This window comes from Centrocercus urophasianus, unplaced genomic scaffold (genome assembly GCF_019232065.1).
Source record: "Centrocercus urophasianus isolate 14NV4802_14NV808 unplaced genomic scaffold, USGS_Curo_1.0 seq_15, whole genome shotgun sequence".
NCBI classification, from domain to species: Eukaryota; Metazoa; Chordata; class Aves; order Galliformes; family Phasianidae; genus Centrocercus; species Centrocercus urophasianus.
In genome coordinates, this window is record NW_024884697.1 from 44,362,713 (window position 1) to 44,383,967 (window position 21,255).

Genomic DNA, 21,255 nt, shown 5'->3' on the forward strand with positions numbered 1-21,255 from the left:
TTCAAAAAAATAAGTATAATTGTAGCTGTTTATGCAAAATATGGATGACTATTACTTTGTAATTAAGAAGAACAGAAAGTTGATAAACACTTCCAATTACTTCATTTACATATATGTGATTGCCTTCATATTCTCCAGTTTGACATTTGCTAGGCAGCAATACTGCACTGTAATTCTAAGTATAGGGACAATGAGGAGCCAAGTTCTGCTGTTCTGATATCAGATGTGAACTAAAATGCTACCAGTACATTAAGATCACTAATATAAAATTCTGTTGTGGTATTGTGGAAAAAAAAACAATTATGTTTGTTTCTGGCAAACATAAAAAAGAAATGATCCCTGGCTTTTCCAGTCTGATAAAAGAAAGAAGACTGGTGACAGAACATATAAACAGAGAGGAAGAGTTAACATCTGTTAAGTTACATATATTACAAATTTCCTTGTTTTCAAATAGGGTGAGTAAGGTCAAGAGAACAGGGACAGTTGCAGAGAACATCACAGTGTGCAACGTACATGGAATCATAGAATCAAGGTTGGAAAAGACCTCTAAGATCATCTAGTCCAACCATACACCTATCACCAATATTTCCCACTGAACTACATCCCTCAGTACAACATCTAAATGTTTCTCACTCTAAGATGCCTATATTTAGGTGGCTAAATGAAAGTGTCTCTTTATCTGCTCTAGATGTTTAAGATTCCACTGTGTTCAGTGGAAATTTAGTTGTGACAGGGGAATCAAAAGATCCACACAAATCACATACCTAGTGGCTTATGAGCCAAAAACAGAGCTACTTGTGTGGAGAGTAACTTATTCTTCCAGCCAACTATTATTCTGGGTGTGGTAGCACGTTCCTCTCTGATTGCATTGCTTTATGACATTCAAAATGTCCTAAATTTATCTTAATTCTTAATTAAGCCACTATTTGCACAAGGGAATACCTGTGATATGGCACCGGCAAGAAGACAAAGGGCTTATCTTCATTCTTTGAGATGAAAGGAATTTAGCTCAGCCATGCAAATCTTCCCCAAGCCTTCTGCCACACACATGTGAAATTCTGTCTCGGATGCAAATGTATGTTTTTATTTATTTGCCCTTTATTTTGTATTATTTGAACTGCTCGCTTGAATGATGATCCACACATGTAAACTTAAACAGGCTTTTGCTTCTTCTTCTTTTTTTTTTTTTTTTTTTTAATCTGGGCTTTTCTAAGGCACTCGTTGATCTCAGCATCTGAGCTCAGCACCCATGCCGAGTGAATGAGCAGGAAACAATCTCCTGAAGGCATTTTAAGAGCCTTTCTGAAAATGGTTTTGCACCAGTTATCTAATGGTGCATGAAAGCAACATAAAACTGGAAATGCTCTTACCAATACTTCCGTGTAATCACAGCACTAGGACGTCAGCTCTTTGGGCTTGAACTTTTTGAACGGCATAGTACGGTTCAAGTATCACTTGAAGGTCAGGCCTGAATCATCTCCTTTCTGCATAGTGAGTGGCATCGTGTCATGATGACGTAGTTGGGGTTTCTCTCAGTTATTGTTTCAGATTCACAAATCAGGTTTTCTCTGGGGGAGGGTAGCAGTTGCATGGCCAAAGATGTCTTCAAGCAGCTGATCTTAATGTCTTCATTTTCTTCCTGCTATGCAGATAAAGTGAATTGTTCTACATTTTCCAGATAAGGATGACACCAGCCACATCACTATCTCCAACTTACCTAGAACTATGTTATAGTTTATTGGACAATCATTCTGGGCTTCCTGCCTTCTGTCTTCTGCCCCCATTTGTCTTTGATTTGCAGCTCTGGGCTGTAGAAGACTTTTCCACAGGCATTACTACATAGAGTTTTCATCTTATTAGCATCTGAGGCAGTAAAGCATGTGATTCCATAAGGGCTTATCTATAAACCTAAAGGTCTTGTCTGTGTTAGTGTCTGTTTGGCTATTTGTGAGCACTGGCCAGCCCATTAAACTGTCAGTAATAAGAACTACCAGATATATTTGAAGCCCCAATACTTTACAAATCTTCACCATTCCTTCAAAGTATATGGTGACCCATTATCTCAAATGAGCTCATTGCAAATACAGTTTTTGGTGACTATTACCTCAGTGTAATTCACTAGAGTGTTGGCTAATGTTTTGCTTACTTCAGTTAGTTTCAAAAGAACAACTGTAATAATCAATTATCAGCAGGCGGTGGTTTCCTCCATGTACAAATGCATCAATTACCAATTGCTGCCAACCTCTGCTGGATTCATCACAAACTGTTGTAGCTTCCCGGTGATTCTGTCTCTTGCACTTTGCACTGTGGCAATGATTTCTGACCATTTTTACTGTCTGTGCATTCATGTTGGCCCAATAAAGTCTGCCTGTTGCCCGGTCTTTTGCATAACACCATCTAAGGAGTCATCATGAATCTCTTTCAGTCTCTCTTGGTGCATTTTAATCAGATTCTGTGTTTTCCCTTCTTTCTGCACTTACTTATTCTCTCTGTCACCTCTGGGTTTTTTCCATTCCAAAAGTCTCCGGTAGTCAAGGGAACTAGTTTCTGTGCTGCCCGGGCTGAGCTTATTATTTCTTTTAAAGGACTCATTGCATTGTCACTCTCAGTTTCTGTTTTTCAGCTCATGTATTTTGCAGATCTGGTAACTGGCACAGCCATGTGTGCACTTCTTATTCCCAATACTTCTCTAGGCATTATTTGGTTTCTTTCTGCATTTTGTCCAGCTTTGAAATTACTCAGAGCTTTCTTTTTTATTTAAGCAATACCTTTATAACTCTAGCACTGATCATGGAGTTCACTGTGCCACAAAAGACAAGAGTCTGTCCTCATTTTAATGTCAAGTAATATGAAAGCATCCAGACTGGCTTAAGCAAAGATCTATCCTGCCCAGTAACTTACTCCTGGCAATGACCAACAGCAGATGCCACAGGATGAGTTTTAATAGTTGGCAAGTGTCTAATTAAACATTCTCCCATTGTTCAAGTTGCAAGTCAGTAGTTTCAAGAAACATTTCATTGTTTTGATTTGGTTTATTAGGTTTTTTGTTTGGTTGGTTCAGCTTTGATTTTGTTTGTTTGTTTTTATTTTTCTTTTAATTACCCTAGGTCTGTATTTCTTCTGTACATTGGACTGGTTGTTTTTTGAATCTTTGTGAATTTTTAACATCCATGAGCTGAAGTATAACTTATGAGAACTCTTTTTGAGAACTTACCACCTCCTGGTACTATATGATGCTTTCTTGCTATTCTACAGGAAGAGATGGTGAGTAGTTCCTCCTCAACTGATCTCTCTCTGTCATTCACAGTTTCCTAATCTTCTGTTATATGCCTCCCTCAGTTATTCCTTTCTCAAGAGTAATCTTGTTTTATGTTTTGCTCTCTATTCTTTTCTAGCTAATTCTTTTTGTTTGCTTTTTTTTTTTTTTTTCTCTCCCAGTAACAACACATCTTGCCAGTATTTTCAAGGAATTGTCTATTTATTATTGGAAGACTAAAATCTTGCTCCTGAATTGTAATATCAGATAAAATTACTGTTACATACCTTCATTTTTTCCTTATTTTGCATTTCTTCAGTTTGACTTGTGTAACATAGTCATTCCACTGTAAGAGGTACTTATGAATTTTTCCACCACTGGCCTTCAAATGTCTTCCCCTGAATAAACTGGTATCCTTAGTAAAATTTGCTACTTCACAGCCCACCCTCTGCTTCTCAGCTTTTAAGAATATGTTAAACAGCATGAGTCCCAGCACAGTCCCTGTGGGTCTCCATTGGTGACCTCCTTCTGCTGTTATAATTGGCCATTTACTCTTACCCTTTCTTCCAATTGTTTAGTCAATTATTTATTCATACAATGACCTTCCTTTTTATCCCATGACTGTTTAGTTACCTTAAGAGCCTTTGTAGGAGGACCTTGCAGAATGTCTTTTGGAAATCCATGTAGACTATCAGTCAGATCTCTTTTATCCACATGAATGAAATACGCATTTTTTTAAGTGTGAATAGTCTGACCTATTTCCTGCCATCTACATCAGGATGAAAAGAAGCTACCCTTGCAGCGTGTATTCATTCCATTGACTTGGAGGGGAATCCAGACACATAGCCAATGGCCTCAAGGTGCTATCCACTGAAGACGACAGGTATCCCAACCTTTTTGTATAAAATGGATAAGGACATGGGTCTAGAACTTCCTGGCCCAAAAATCATACGTCATTTGGATTCCTACAGAATTCAGGTCTTCCCTCAGAGTATAATTTTCTGAAATAGCTCTTGTTCCATAGTCCATTAATTTGTCCAGGGTTTATAAAGGCAGACATAATTTCCAGCAGCTCAGATCATAGAATCATAGAATGGCTTAGATTGAAAGGGACCTTAAAGAACATCTAGTTCCAACCCCCCAGCCATGGCAGGGTTTCCAATCACTAGATCAAGGGCCCCATCCTCCCTCACCTTGACTACCACCAGGGATGGGACATTCACAACCTCTCTGGACAATGTGTACCAATGCCTCACCACCCTCTGAGTGAAAAATTTCTTCCTATCATGTGACATAAACCTCCCCTCTTTTAGTTTAAAGCCATTGTCCTATCACTATCATACCATGTAAGAAGTCGATCCCTCTCCTGCTTATAAGCTATCTTCAAGTCTTAGCAGTCTACAATGAGGTCTTGGTGGAGGTCTTCCTTTCTCCAAGCCAAACAAGCCCCTCTTCCTCAACTTTTCTTCACAGGACAGGTGACCCAGATCCACATATCTGGACACAGAAGAAGCAGTATCCTAAGAGTCTTCCTTTGTGCAGCTGTGAGTACCCATATGATTACCTGTCACTTAAGACTCTGAATACACATGCTTTCCATTATTTGGTAAGTTTAATTTCAAAATTATGGGGCTTGGTTTTAAGTAGGCTTTCTGGTTTCTCTACCTTGTCTTTTTTTTTTTTCCATATGCTGCCTTAATTCAGAAGGACTTTTTTCCATGAATGAAAAGGTACAGATTAACATGTTCAATGTCTAGCTTAAATATTTCATCTGTTCATATAAATTGAAATACGTATTGATAGATCTGTCATCTACTCTTATTTTAACAGAGAAATAATCCTTCATTTAATTCATTATATTACTGTAACAAATATTACTATTTGACCTTGTGGGTATGCTTCTGTAGATCCTTGTCATTTGAGAGTTTTCTTATTCAAAGGTTTCAAATGATTTTTAGAATTAACCCAATCAGTTTTCCTTTATGCTAATCATATGAATTATTAGAACTGGGATAAGTATTCTTCTCCATCTGCAGCATCTTAGCGTACCAATTCAGATTTATATAACAGTTTGGTTGGCTGCATTTCCAATGACAAAGGATTAGCATGGAACAGCTTCTTGGTCCTTCTGGTATACCGTCTTTTTTGTTTTCAGTTTCCTAAAAGCTCTTGTTTATTTATATTTTCCTTAATCTGCTGAGTTTTGTTTTTTTTTTTTTTAATGTGCTTAATTGTGAAGCATTTTCTTCCATGTCTGTGATCATATAATAGTATCTATTAAAAAATTTGCTGGAAGTTTTTGATCAGATAATTTTAGTGTGAATGAGCTTTAAGTCTTCCACATTATTCTCAGAAAACAACTACAGCTGTCTTTCCTGATTTAAACTAATTGCTTATAATTCTACAGCTAATGAAATTAAACACTGAATGTCCTATCTCTAGATAAGTATCAGACTACTTTGGAAATCTGAATACTTTAAGGGGTTAAAATTACATTATTTTTTGTGATGTATCTGGGGATTCTTTAAAATACATAACATAATTTAATTCCAGATTTATTTTTCTAGTAGGAAGTCTCTCGTCATTTCTGACTCAGTCTTCATAAGCTCTTGTTCTAACATTTGGCTACGGTTGCTCTTCCTCATGATCCCAGACCTGGCCTATCAAATGTTATTTTGGGTCTCATACTCCTTTATAGTAGAATTTCTTCCTTACCCATTTGTATTCTTCCTTACCCATTTGTATTACAGCTCTAGGACCTCTCTACTGCTTTTAAGCCTCAGCAGCAGCTGTGGAGCCCAGGTCTCTTATCAAAGTATGCCTGGTATGAAGTCTTCCTTGCTGGAGGAGACACAGGAACAAGAATTCCAGCCTAAAGAAGGGCTTTCCTTATCAGACCACCCCCTGGAGCAACTATTAATTTCTACCATGTCTGCTCCCAAGTGCACAGTGCAAAATGCTCAGTCTCACCACATTGTACCACCCCCAGAGGGTCATTTCCCAGTGCTGGAAAAGTCCCCAGCAGGACCACATCAGGATGAACGTGTACAAACATCCCACATCATATTCCACTTTACACTCCACTTTGACAAGGCAGGCAGAGGCTGGAGGAAATGGAGGTTGGTTATTGCCATGCGTGTCTATGATTCTGAGACACAGACAGATGGCCTCACATCCCACCACTGCACTCTGCATAAGGCAGAGTGGGGAGTTAAACACAGATCTCCCATCTGCCAAACAGTGCCTTAGCTTATGCCTGAATGTCTCCACTGTGATGTTGAACGCTTTTTTCAGGTGAGTTGTGAAGCATTTAGCTTGCTTCTCTGCAGCCATTAAGGATCCCAGGATTGCTTTTCATGAGCTTCCTGTAGCGTTACTTAGCTGAGTGTCCTGGCTACAGTCCAGCTTGGCTTACTGCAGGCTGCATCTCCAGACTTCTGTCATTTTAGTTGTGTAACATAAACTATCTGAAAACATCAGTCAGCACTGCTGATGCTGACAAAACGTTACATAGGCTTGCTGCATAGCCATTGTAAAGCTATGAAGCGAAGTAGCGAGTTTATGCAAATGCTCAGAGTTCAGTCTAGCTATCTGTCTGCAATTCCAGACCATGGAATTTTTCAGTGTTTTTATGACAGTTATTGTTAGTATATACAATTGTGTACGACTTCATGGACTAAGCAGCTCTATGTCAAGGCAGTCTTTTGCCCTGAACTTGAAACTGATTACATGCAGAAGTCAAGGGCTTGTTTCAATAACAGTTCTTATGGAAACTTTGGAAACAGACAGAAAGGAATGAATAATTCTGATCACTCTTCAGAGTCTTGGGCAGAGTCCTAAGAAATTTCTGAGCACCTCTTGAGAATTTTCTCTTCATTTTGATATTGAAATACCCATAGGTTTTGATCTTCCTTTCCTGCCAGATGGCCCTTCCCAGACAAGCAATGGCAATGTTGATGAATGTTAAATGTGATCCTTCAGCATTCAGATCTGGTAGATAGTGTAGATTTTCCAGGTTTGGCTGACCTACCCAATCCTGAACTGTAGTCCCTTATGTTCAGTGTTCTTCACTTTTCCATTCTTTATGTTAATGGGACAAGGTTGTATTTTCAACACTTCTCATGTGTGTAGGAAACAAGTCACAGGGTATAGCCTCCTTGGCTGTAACATACAGCAGGGACACCTTAGGCTTGTAGTTCCAGTTGTTTGTGAAATGAATGCTAATCCCAAAACACACAATAAGCAGGGTTTTTTTTTTGTTTGCAGTTTTACTAGATTATAAGATACAGCATATTTGCTTTGTGAAAGTATTGCACTGACTCCATCTGACAATTTTACAGTTAGCTCTTTAGCACTAACAAAATATTAAACAGACTTCGTAAGAATTTTTATCCATTTTCCATGCAGAGACTTTTGTCTTCCACTGCTTAAAACAGTGTTCAGGTTCTTTCGTGTATATTCTCACCATTCTATTTTTGCACTCATTTCAAAGCTTAGGCAGCTCTTTTTCAGGTATGCAGAGAAGGTAAAACATTCTCTAAGCACAAGTCCATCAGTAGACTTCAGCTGCTTTCCTTCTTTCCAGCTCAGTACATGTTTAATATGTCAACAGCAGCTTTGGATGTAAAACTCTCCATGGTGAGCTGGTTTTGGTTGTCTGGATTTATTGCTTCCATTCCTTTAAGGTCTGATCCATTATACCAGTGCTGTATGATGTTTCTGGAATAGCACATAAAACTTGTTTAGGATATTCATTTTCCCTCCAAGTTATCTCTTTTCTGTGACAAAGATTTTGAAACCTCTGGATAAGAGGAAGGTAGTTATTATTTCTTATTATCCTATTCCAATTCTATTCCTTGTATTAGTCAGAAGTCTGAGTTAATATTCAAGACTTCTAAATAGGTCTTTTTGCTTTCTAGAAACCTGACAAAGATGCCTTGGTATTGTCAACCTGCCTCTTTGTTATACACCCTCAAAAATTTGCTCTGCAAATTGCTAAATATATTACATTCTGTTAAATGAAATCCAACATTTTTAAAATATACTCAGAAAAATGTGCTCTGGAAATCACAAACTATAACCAGCTTGAGGAAATGAAATCAATCAGTATCTCACCCGCTAGATTAGGGGAGATATATTTTCTTTAAAAAAAAAATTGCTTAAAAGAAATACCCAGAAAGCTAAAAGGTGAAATCCTTGTTATATTCCTGTGTTATTGGCAGACGCCCCAGGCACCTCTGTCTTCTCTATCTTGAAAAGTGGAAATTATTTACCCTAGAGCATGGCACCTGAAAAAGTGTTGGAGTTCAGATAAACAGTGGGGAAGAAGAAGGGGTTAACAGGAATAAGGCAAGATGAGAGCAAGGATTTCCTGATCCCGCCAGTTGCAGTTCTGCTATGGGAAATCTGAATGCTTGGGTGCATGTTACAGTGCCAGCCCTTTCTCCCCATGGCTGTTCTGCACTCAGGAAGTCAGTCGACATGGCCAGCTCTGTCCATCATTTCACACTGTTTGTTCTCCCGGGAGTTCCAGCTGTGGTGAAAGCTAAGGAAGAGCACAGGGCTTTTTTCTGAGCAGCAATAACAATTTGCTCCTGACACTGCGTCTCTTCCATCCTCTCTTTGTGCTCAGCCCTTCCCAAGAATATGGGTTCACTTCCTTCAATCCATCTGGAGTAATTTGCGATGACAACAGATAGCACGGGGGGGGGGGGGGGGGGAGCAGGCGTGACCCCACCGCAGGTCTCGGGCTCCTGCCTAGCAACAGCAGCCACCGCCGGCTGGTGTCCGCCTCCCGCTGCTCGCCCGCGAGAGCCCACGCTGATGGACTTCACATGTGACTCCTGAAACTGAATTACAGGAGTTGACCCGACCAGAAATGCCAAGATCACAAAGGAGTTTAGTTGCTAACATAATGCATCATTACGCCACTGAATCAAACTCCTTGCTTGCTGTTTGCAGCCACATTAAATATAAATAAGAGAACTAAACAAACCACTGAAAAATAGTCTAATTAAATTGTGCAGTGAGATAGGCACTGGCTTTTTGTGCTTCTAATTCCCCATGAAGAAAAGCATATTCGCTTTCCTTCTTTTTCATGACATTTGTTCCCATACAGAAAGGCTAAAAGCAGCTAGCACTGGCTTGTTATAATAAAGAACTTTTGAACTCACCAGTGAATGACTTTGCAGGGTTAAGCAAAGCATCTGCAGGACCAAAACAAGACTCAAATAAGCAGTGAATATGACCAAACTTGGTGTGCCTGCTGATCTGAATTGCAGGATAAGCCTGCTGTCTGGCCATGGGACCCTTCACTTGCTGGCCTGACACAGGAGCAGAGTCAGGGCACAGCTTGGCAAGACATGGCACAGCATAGTGCAACACCAAATGGCATGGCATGGCAAGGAATGGCATGGCATGGCATGGTACAGCATGGCATGGCGCAGCATTGCATGACACAGCATGATACATCATGGCATAGCAAAGCACGTTATGGTATTGTGTGGTACAGTACAACACAACATGGCATGGTATGGCATGGCAGGGTATAACATGGCACAACCCCCTTCCCTGCCCTGCTAAAGATGTAGTTCTGCTTTAAACATGTTATTTCTTACAGGCTGGAAGATAAGCTGGTGCCCAAGCACTGTGTTTGCCAAGAGCTAATTGGGGGTTCTTATAAGTCCTTCCTTCAAAGCATTCCCTTTGCAAGTTCTACAAGACTTAAAAGGCAAAAGCTTTGTGAGTGCTACTTGTAGTCTTTTGTTTCTCAGTGCTCCTTCTCACTTCAAGTATTTATAAAATACCTTTACGCGTCTCTGGCTGTCAGTAATTCTGCCTACAGGAGAAGTACCTATTAAACTTTTTATGATTTGTAAACAAGTACATTTCCTTTAAAAATGACGGTGTTTTCACGAACGATGCCCCAGTCCCTGGATTTAGCTCCAGAGAGGTACTTCATGGAAAATACCTTCCAGTCACTCTGCTTCTGATTACAATAGCAGATCTGAGAAATGGCCACTTGCCATGTAGTCCTCAGAGCACTCGTAATATCTCCCTTCTCCCAAATCAAATGTATTTGAATCTCTTTGCCTCATAGAATCCAGCAGCTTTTTAGGGTGAGGAAAAGCATATACAGTGAAGAACGAGAGGCTGAGTATTTCCCTCTGGATTCAGGTTGATAAATATTAAAGAATGAAAACACTTCTGATTTGTAGAGAAGAAAATAGACACTACTCCAATCTCACGGGCCATATTGGAAATCTTATTTTATTTAGCAAAGAGAGTGATGGAAATTGCACTGGAGATGTCAACTTTGGTAGCCCTGAAGCATTTTGGCACCCTTCGCACACAGGAACTGAATTGAGAGCCTGCCTTGCTGCTGTGCTCTCTGCTGCTGTAACAGGTGTGTGGTAAACTCGTGCCCAGAGCCCGATGGCTGCGCTGCCAAAAGGCGGAGAATGGTGCATTGCTCATGAACCAGCAGATGCCGATTGGCCAAGGAAAGGGCCTGACCATAGCAGTGTGTAGAAACACAAGAAAACATAACCTTTGTGTGAATCTCCAAGTGCTGTTTTTTTTTCCAGCAGTCTGTAGCCTCTTCGAAAGTATTAAGATCAGGCAATATATTTAATTGCATCAACAGCCATTTTTCGAAAGAGCTCACATCAAGGGCTCTACGATTCGCCATTCACATATGAACTCACCAATGAAATAAGCCTCCAGTGCCCACACCTAACCCTTCTTTTGGTCCTTGATCAAAACGTACAGCATTCTGAAATTCTCTAGCAACAGCATTTCTAAAAATAGCCACTTAGGTTTCCCACACAGAATATTCGTGTAACCTTTACAAGTGTCTGCAATGACAAAATCATTCCTATTGTGATTAATGGTGTTCTGTTGAGGAATATTGGGGAAACATACCTACAGGCTCTGACAATGATTTTGTGACTAATATATTCCCCTGGTTTGCATTTGAACTCTGTCATTCCTTGCCTTGCAGCTGTGTTTAATGAGTGGCGAGATTATTCAAATGAGCCCACAACAAAATGCTGTTTTCTTAGTTCCCAGATCTTGAGGAGACATCTCCTGCCACAGTCAGTAGGTAAAACCCGAATCACAACCTTGGCATTGAATTCGATTTTATGCTTAAGGGTTTGTAAGTACCTTTGTACCCTATAAATATAATTGTGCTCAGTTGTGATGGAGCTGATCTCTACTTACAGCAGCTGCCAATGAGCCGGCAATAAAACAAAGGGAGAAACAGCTCAGCCTGTCACCAATGAGTGAGGAGCCAAATGTGGCTGTGCTGCAGCATACAGGCTTCCGCGAGTAGATTGCAAAGAGAGCTTATAGGGTGCTCAGACACAGCAGATTTGTATATGGGAGCTTGCTGCCATCTGTTATTTCCCATTCTTAACCAGTGGGTTTAGTCCCTGGGAGAGAAAAGGAAGACAGAAAGAAATTTAATTCTGTGCAAAAGAGAGGCATTTTCCAGCATGAGGAAAAAAAAGAAAATTAATAAGGTCCAGTTTAAAACTGATAAATAGTCAATTCAGTATGGTAGGATTAAGGATTTTTCCTAAGGAATTTACAGAGATAAGCATCTCATGAATAAATAAATTCAGCTGCAGCAGCCTAACGTATTTATTGATTCACAAGCCATTTGTTTGAGAGTTTGCCCCTGAGGAGAAGAAGGTACCCTATTATTATTGATAATATAAGACGTACAATAATATTCAGAAATGACAAAGTACATTTACATGATGTCTCAGGGTGAGAACAAGAACCCACCAAAGCCAGGAAATTCAAAGTTATGTCTGATGCTGTGTCAGACTGCACAGTGTCAGGAAAAATGACAGTTGTGTCTTTGCTTTTGTGGTTTATATCTCAATTTTAATGGCATACAAGTGACATCATTTCCCCCTAAATTTATTTTTGTTTTACTTTATCACAAATAAAAAAGAAACATGCAGGACTGTGAATATGCAAAGAGGGCTCAACGTCTCTCCTGAGGTGATACCTGCCTGCAACAGAAACAGCTCTTTACAACCTGTCTAAAGACCTACTTTCCACATTGAGATTTATTTATCAGTTACATGTCTGCCCAGATAAGCAATTCATGGATAGCTTTTGCTATCAGATGTAAGGGCAAAATACCTGGCCATGAAGCATATAGAAGGGACAGGCAAGAGAAAACCAAGGCTTGCCAGGAGGTGATGGGAACCACGTGGCTGCAACTCTGAGCAGTGCCTGGACTTTATTAGAGCTATTTCAAAGATACATTTTCTCCAGTTTATCCCTTTTGTTATGAGGGGAAAAGACCTGAAAATCAACATCCACCATGCTGGAGACTGAAGCATTCTGACAATGCTCTGCCCAGATCAGGAGCTGCCGGTGCTCCTACACAAGATGCTGTACAATGTCACCATGCTGCACTGGTTTATAATGCTGTCTTCACTGAGGAGCACATCTAGCAGCATAAGGTGGTCTCGGAGATTTTGCAAGAGACATTTGGCCTTCTCTTAATCCACATCCTTGAAGGACCAGGAGGACTTCATGCCCATGTCCACTCTAACTGGGCTGTAAGTGTAATTTCATTGTGGAAATGAGCTGGCATAACTGTGGTTCATCTCCACATTTGCCTTTACAGTGCTTTCTGAGGCAATTCATGAGGCATAAATTATAACTGGTAGAAATAAGAAATGTTCCTAAGCCTCTTTATTTGTGTAGCTAACAGGGGTCTTTCAGGTTGCACAAACTCTCACCCTTCTGTATTTCATCTCCAAGATCCAAATGGGAAACCGAGAGCTGTTTGCACAGCAAATTTGTTGCACTTTGCACAGGACTTTGCTGTTAAACAATGGACAGATTATATTCACACATCAATGTATTCATAGAAATTGCAAAGGTTATACTCTGGGTTAACTTAAAGGCAGCAAGTGGGGAATTCACTTGCTTTAGGGAGAATGATTCAGGAATACTGGGCTATTCATAGGGCTGACATAAGAAGTGCTGCTAATGCGTATGAGAAAACTGGCAACTCAGACCCTTTTCACATATCTCAGTGCAATGAAAGATGAGGGATGGATGTCCAAATGAGGGCCCTCTGATTGAGTATTGGGCCCAACAGTTATATTGCCCAGGAGAAGTTTGATTTCAAAAACAACACTATATATACACACACATATATATATATATTGCCCACGGTGGGCAAATTCACAGGTAGGTGAATTCATCAAATTCGTTAGATTTTATCTTGATAAATATATACATAGTAATCAGATTTTTATCAAAGTTTGAAGAAATAAAGCCTCAGATATGATGAATTTCAGGTGGCCATTAATAGTTTGAACTTGGCTAAGTTACCAAACTGCCAGAAATACTCACAAAAGATTATGAAAAGCAAGTGCAGATAAGATCTATTTGATCTGTTTATTGGAAGCAGGGTGGGAGATAATGTTCTTTGAAGGCAATTTTACAAATAATTCCTACCCTGCTAGACTTGGTCAGCATTTCAGCATGTGACTAATAACCAGGCTCACGGACAGGGCTTTTCTTTATTTTTTTTCCGTGATAGCCTTACAGAGGTAATCATGCATCTTGTCAGTTGTTATAAAGATAAAGACAAATGTTCCCCATTGCTGTACTGTCAGCGCATTTCAGTACAAGCAGAAGGGTAGCACAGCACACCTGTTAGATATGTGGAATATACCATTTGTCTTGTCATAGCTGCGGAATCAGGTGGGCTCTGTACTGACAGGATCTTTGGAGCAGGAAGAATTTAGTTCTGTTCTTTGTATTGCCACTGACCATTCTGCTGCCAGCTGTTCCCCTCCTCCAGGCTTTTCAATAAGTCAGGAGACATGGAGCAAGGCTCTCCAAAACATTACTTTTTTGCATGAGGAAATCTTGCCTTTTAATTTGGTATATATCATATAGAAATCCAGTGAGCTATACATTATTAAATACACGCAATGTGACTTGAAGGCAGAAGTTCATGATCGTGACCTTTCTTCTTTTATTACATTCAGCTTTTGAAGAAACAGATGGAATTTAGCTTAACTGTTAACATAAATTGCCATATGGAACAAAACACAGCTGATTATTATATTAACACCAATTTTAATATGTTTCATCATGTTATTGAGGCTCCAGTTGTCATGCTTTTCTGTTCAGTATATTCATTCAAGAAATTTAATGTTGTATCTTACAAATTGAGATCTTATTACAAACATATGGCATATAAATAGATTTTGCCACCTGGTGACTGTTGAAAATCTGTAAGGAAGAGATTGCCATAGTGTTAACTCCTCCCTGCTGGAAGTCAATTTTCCAATTGTAGACTTTTTAAAGAAACACCGAGAGGTGGAAACTCTTGATTTGCTGCTGTGACAAAGGGTTAATTGTGCTAATTGCATTGTAATACCTGCTCAGTTTAAAGTCTTTCCCTGTTGTGACTGTCTTGGGAGTCAAATTGTTTTTAAATTGGTTTGTCACTTGAATGCATTTGGAACTTTGTGATTAGGGTTGTGGAAACTGAGATAATGTCTAAGTTATATAACAGTTCTTTCCATAATCAATCACTGTCTAGTTTTAGATCTACCTAAGAAGTCTCCTGCACACATGGGAATAATCAGACTGAGGTAATAGATGAGGTAGCTGCTTGCTTTCTGTGAATGTTTGTGCTTCTTTGCACAAGTGAGTGCCATATAAAATATTTGTGCATTTTCTTCTTTCTGGAATCAAGTCCAGGACCACCATGAGTTATACGCAATGAAATTAATGTTAAAAAACACAAATCTCTACTAAATCTTATGAATGTTTGCTTAATCATATTGCTCTTACCTGCTCTAACAGAAAGAGAAATAAAGCAGCAGACCCTATTTATTGACCTCTCAAGTCAATGGAACAGTGCTGGAAGTTTGTCCACTAGGTCCAGGGATATGGCAATGCACTAAGGAGTTAGGATTGCTCTTAATGGTAGCATTTTCAACTATGCCTGGAAGAAAATATCTACAAATACAAGTTTTCCACGTTTCTGACAATGCATAAAAACTTCTTCTGTGTTCCTTTGTTTATAGATTGGTAAAGGTGTGGAAAAGTATGCATGTAGTAATAACGGTGAGAAAGGAGAGAAACTACTTTTAAAATATCTAATGAGTTAGATGGTATAGAATATGCTCCAATGGAAACCGGTGATCTTGGGAAAGCTAGAAATGCCTACATTCTATAATGATCTGAGCACCATAAATGCTGAAGATAAATGGGGAGACTTGATAGGAATACAGTTACTCCAACAGCATCACAGGGGCCAAGTAAAGGGCAAGTAATTCCCTAGGGAGAAAACTGATGAAAGACATTGGGGTAGATTGATGGAAGGGAAAAAAAAATGCATAAACTGAAATTTATTGCAGGCCTGGGAAGTGCTTGCTGTGGATAGAGTGGAAATATGAAAGAGAATTGAGTGGCAGTAATAGTCAGGCGAAGTAGAAATGGCTAGCAGGGAAAAGAGACTGAAGAGGTGATTCAGGCTCTGGATGGGGAAATACACAGAGATAGGAGCTAGATGCACTAAAAGCAGGCATAGGAGGCTGGGACCTGGGGGATAAGCAGGTGTGTGGGACATGGGCAGGGGATTCAGGGGCACATGACAATGAGCAGTGAAGAGAAGAGCTATGATGAATGCAGACAGTGAGCACTGTGAGAAGGCTGTGGAAGCAGTGATAGTGACGGTTGACTGGACTGAAAGCTGCAGCACCTTTAGCGTGCTAGGTGTAGGAGTTCAGTTTGGCCTGTGTGCAGCTCTGAGGTGATCAGGACATTGCTTGTGGCTATAGAGTACCTAAAAAAGTTGTTGCCTTAGGCACAGGCTTCTGAAAATATGGAGATTGTCAGCAACAAAATATAGGGCAACAGCAACGAAGAGAAATGAGTTCTTCCCCCAGTGGGTCCTCATTTCACTACACAGTCAGCCTCTTTAAACCAGACGTACCAGGGGACCAGCAGAGGGACTGTAGAAAAATTACTGAAGCCTTTTGTATCTAAAGCTAGTATCAGAGGTGCCATAAGGGCTGGAAACAAAACAGGTAAGACACAGAGGACTTGTTGGGCCATTCAGATGTCCTACTTCAGAGCATTTGTGTCCAGCTGCTGTGTCACAGTAGCTTCTGGTTTTCCTGGGCACATATATCTTTGATACTCAATGATGCATTTCTTGGGTCTCCTGGGCCCACAACTGGTAGAAAGCCTAAAGATTTGGTCGTCACCAGAATTCCATCTTAGCTTCAGAACGGGCAGATAGATCCCTATCAGTTTGGATTATTCATTGGGCAGCCTACTTTAGCTTTGATGACTGCAAGCAGAACAGTGTTTTTATGCATTCATTTTCTTACCTGCTCTGCACTTGGTTACTTTCCCTTGGCTTACATTTTGTTGAAAACAGATGCAGGTTCCCACTGCAGTCTTCTGCTGTTCATCTGCCCGTACTTCTGCTATTTTTCCCTGTATAAATGCTTAAATAACTATAGTTAACAATGAAAATATTATAGAATATATGATATCATGATGATAACAGGAATTTTACAATCATGATACATTCTCATCAGCGCTTTTCCTAGTATTTTTGTCAGATATAAACTCTATATAACACATTTTGTTAGGGAGACAGAGATGTACTGTATTAAACTACTGTTCTGTGGCTTCTAAATGACTTTAAATCACATTGTATCCGATAATTACTAATGCTCCATTAAAGATTGGAAAGGCAATTTATTAGGAACTCCCAAAAGTCTTCTTTAAGCAGTGCAATCTGTGTTTGGTTAAAAGTTTACATAAAATCAATACAAAATTATAGCAGCATAAATAGTTAAACAGTTCTCAGTTAATGTTATATTTGAATCTGTTCTGCTCTCGACAGTTTGCAAAATGTAACTTACAGAGGAAGGGTAACTGAGTTCTCAGGGGAGGAAGATGCAAATGGTTTTGCTGTTCTGAGTGCAGTGGAAGAGCATCAATCTATTACTTGCCAGTGGTGTCTTTGTAGTCTTTTTTAAATTTTTATTTATTTTTTTAAATCTGATGTAGGAATCTTGAGAGTGTTATCAAAATAACAGAAAAGGAAACTTTTACTGCATGCTAGTTCTTCCTAGCAAAATGTTTAATATCCTTCCTTGCTAAGAAGTGATTCCAATGTTAATTAAGGTCCAAATAATCTCCTCTCTACACAAAATAAGAACAGTGAAGCAGCAGGTTCTAAGGCTGAGGAATAAGTGTTTCATCCCTTAAAATAAAAAATTGAGGACAAAAAAAACCTCCAAACAAATCACCAGTGAAAAATAAACTAAGGAAAATTGTTTTCACCTCCACCTCCTCTGCCAGTTTATTCACTGGGACATAATTTACTTCTGCCTAAAAGTCTCATGACCTTAAGGAGGAGAGGGAAAAAAGCAGACTAAACTGCACGTCAGAGTTTTCCAGCATCATGGGGTAATTTCGTCTACTCGATTATGAATTGAATGCAGGTTCTACCTATTGAACTACAGCAAGGAATTAGTCATAGCTGGTGTCAAAAGATGTTTTTGTTTACGATGTGGGAGTGTTGGGTATAAATAAGTAAAGTCTCTCCAATGTCACATTTGTACCACAAATAAATAGTTCAGACCAGAAGCTGGAAACATAAAAATTAATTCCTTTTCTCTCCTAAGTAAAAAAAAAAAAAAAAAAAAAAAAAAATCTGTTTAGAACATTTTGCTTTTAAGGGACACACAACAATTGTACAAAACAGAAGAGGGCCAGAGGTAGGCGGTCTGTTGATTCCTATTGTATTATTGAAGAGTAAAGGAGGGGTGCTTTGTATGTGGTTTGGAAGAGTATAAACAGCACAGAATTTCCAAAGGATTTAAGCAGTGCTCTGCATTGCATGGAATTCATCTATTTCTCTAGCCAGGACTTTGAATGCCTCTGCTGTCTGGGCTTTGAGAAATCCAGACAAAAGAACCTCCGTTCCTAGGGCTTTTCATCCCATGCAAAAGCACAGCAACCTATGACTTTGCTCTACAGCAAGTTTCCATAACTGTCTTCATCTGCAGAACTTCCCTTTCCTATCAGTACTGCAGACACTATGGAGACGTAATGTTATGCCAAAAAAAGGAAATGATGTTCAGCAACAGCGTTGATTTTCTGAAAAAAATAGACTGGAAGCCATTATCACTGGTGTAATTAATTTTACTTGGCTTACTTCAGATCGATGTTAGAAAAAAAAAAATGTATATTTAGGTTTCACTTTAAAAAATCAGTAGTCCTTACCTGCCTGGACAACCTATTTGCTTTAAACAGAAATATAATTTCTTAATGAAGGTGTGTGTGGATCTTATCAACCTGCAGTTAATGATAAAAGTAAATCTTATAAACAGGCAGACTTTAAATAACACATTAAAGCTTATCACTGATGATATCTTTAATTATAGTAAAGCAAATTGTAAAAGAGTCTAATGGGAAATACAAATTACTTGTTAAAATTATTAACAGAGTTAATGTGCTTACATTTGTTTATGTGTACAGGAATCGTTTCAAATATTTGACTGCAATGACAATATGTGTAAAGATCAATTAAAAGTCAGGAAGATGAGATATTGGATTTTCAGACTCTAATAGGATTTCATCTGCACTTGTTATATTATGTTATCCACTTATAATTGAGCTTCCATCATATCACAGAATCTGTCACTTCACCAATTTATATTCCTAACCTCTAATGAAACTTCTATTTGCTAAGGAGGATTTTTGAAACCCGTGATTCTAGTAGAGATGTCTGCTACAAGCACTAATCTGCCCAGCTTGAGATTTTGGGTTCAGGCAATTGGCATGAAAAACAAATAAAGCGGTAACAATGCAAAGGCAGTTGTCTATTTCCCAAGCATCGCTGCTATCACACGTTGATCTAATAAACAACTAAGAATTGAATAAGAGACAGTTATATGTAGAACAAACAAGGTAATTTGGTAAAATGAAAATTGCTAGGAGTTTGACTAATACTGAATTATTTGATTTTCTAGAATGAAAATAACCACCGTAAGTGCACCTAAAATATTTTTGTTTACTGGTCTGTTGAGTCAGCTGAAGCTTTGACCCTGAAAAAGGCCTGTGACAACCTCTCAGCACCATGCGGGGGTTCCACTTGGAGAGGCTTCATCTGCTGGTGGTTTCCAGCCATGCATCACTGATGGGAATCCTGTATAGGACACAGCCAGGACCCCTCTTCATCAAACCCTGCCTATCTTTGTGGTGATCGAGATGTCATTCCTATGGAGCAATCACATGGTGCTTTGGCTGGGTAGAATCAATGCTAGGTTAAGTCCTGCATTATGTGAATGCAGATTCAAAAACAATGTAAAGACAGAGTCTTATAGAGTTACCAGCTGAAGCTTTTGTAACCAAAGTGATTGCTCCCAACAAACGTCCCTGTAATTTAGCTTAACTTTGCTTTTATTTTCCCTTCCATGTTCCTAGATAATAAGTTATTCATAAAGTGGGCCTTGGCTAAGATATTTCTATAGCTAACATTTTAGTAGTACTTTGCTGTAACATCAAGTTTAACCTTGAAACCACCAGATGTAGCTCTGCAACGATCTGATGTTAGCTAGTTCCAAAGTACATAAAGCCAAGCTTAGATGATAATGAAAGAAAAAACACCTGAGTATATATGGATTCTAAGTTTAAAAAAGCACCTATCCACATTGAATTTCTGGCCATAAAATACACATTTAAAAAAAAAAAGAAATCTTTAGAAAACAGAAGAGTTTAAGTTTTTCCTGACATCAAGCCGACCCTTATTTAAACTCTCTTCTGCTAGAAATTGCCTCAGTTGATTACACCTGGGATATTAAGCTATGTGCTCAAAGATATCACATTGCAATCTGTCTCCTCCACTTATACAGTTGCTTAAAATAAAGAAATATTTTTAGGAAAAAAAATCAAAACAAAAAGGAAAGCAGGGGAAAAAGAGTAGAGAACATAAAAGAATATATGCCAGATTCTTTGTTGGTTTTAAACTGGTATTGCTCCTGGCCTAGCCTTAGGTTTATTTGCAGAGCCAAATACTGTTGCTGAGCTGATTTTTAATGACATGAGAAAAAGCTGAAGAGAAATAGATTTGCAAAGTAAGCTCAAGAACATATGACTAAAACTACAAGACCTTTCATGAAAATAAGTATCATTAAGGGTTCTCCACACTGACCAGTGAGCGCCCTCACTGGTGCCATGCCATCAGCTTTTCCGCTGCTCTACTGATGAACAATAAACTCTATTTTAAATGCTAAGTACAGAGTAACAAATGTTTTTATATGAGTGTAGACACCCTCAGCTGTAAGGAGCTGTTGTGTACATGCTCATCCTCTGGCGAAAGAGGTTGGAGAGTGCTCCAAAAGCCAGCAGGAACGACAAAAGCATCAGGCAGCTTCCTGCTACTCTCATTTAGATCTGGTCATACCAAAATTTTGGGGTTTCCATTCCCAAATGAGTGTCCTGAGCATCACAGCTGCTCAGGGAGGTAATGTCCCAGCTCCCAGTGATGCATTGCCGCAATAAAATAGCTGGAGTTGAGAACCCTGCAACAAATAATGTGTTCACCCCACAGTACTCCCTGTCTGGGTGTCTGGGTAAAGATCCCGTTCTGGGGATCAGCCCTCTGGCATCTCACTGTGCCCTGTGCTGCAGCCTTGGGATGGTCTTTTGTTGCTCATTGCCTTTCTTCAGGCAACCAAGTCTTGCCATGCCAAATCTTGCTCTGCAGCAGTTCTAGATGTTGAATTTACTCTGAGCAGTAAAAAATAAAAAATAAAAATAAAAAAGGAAAGAAAGAAAGAAAGAAAGAAAGAAAGAAAGAAAGAAAGAAAGAAAGAAAGAAAGAAAGAAAGAAAGAAAGAAAGAAAGAAAGAAAGAAAGAAAGAAAGAAAGAAAGAAAGAAAGAAAGAAAGAAAGAAAGAAAGAAAGAAAGAAAG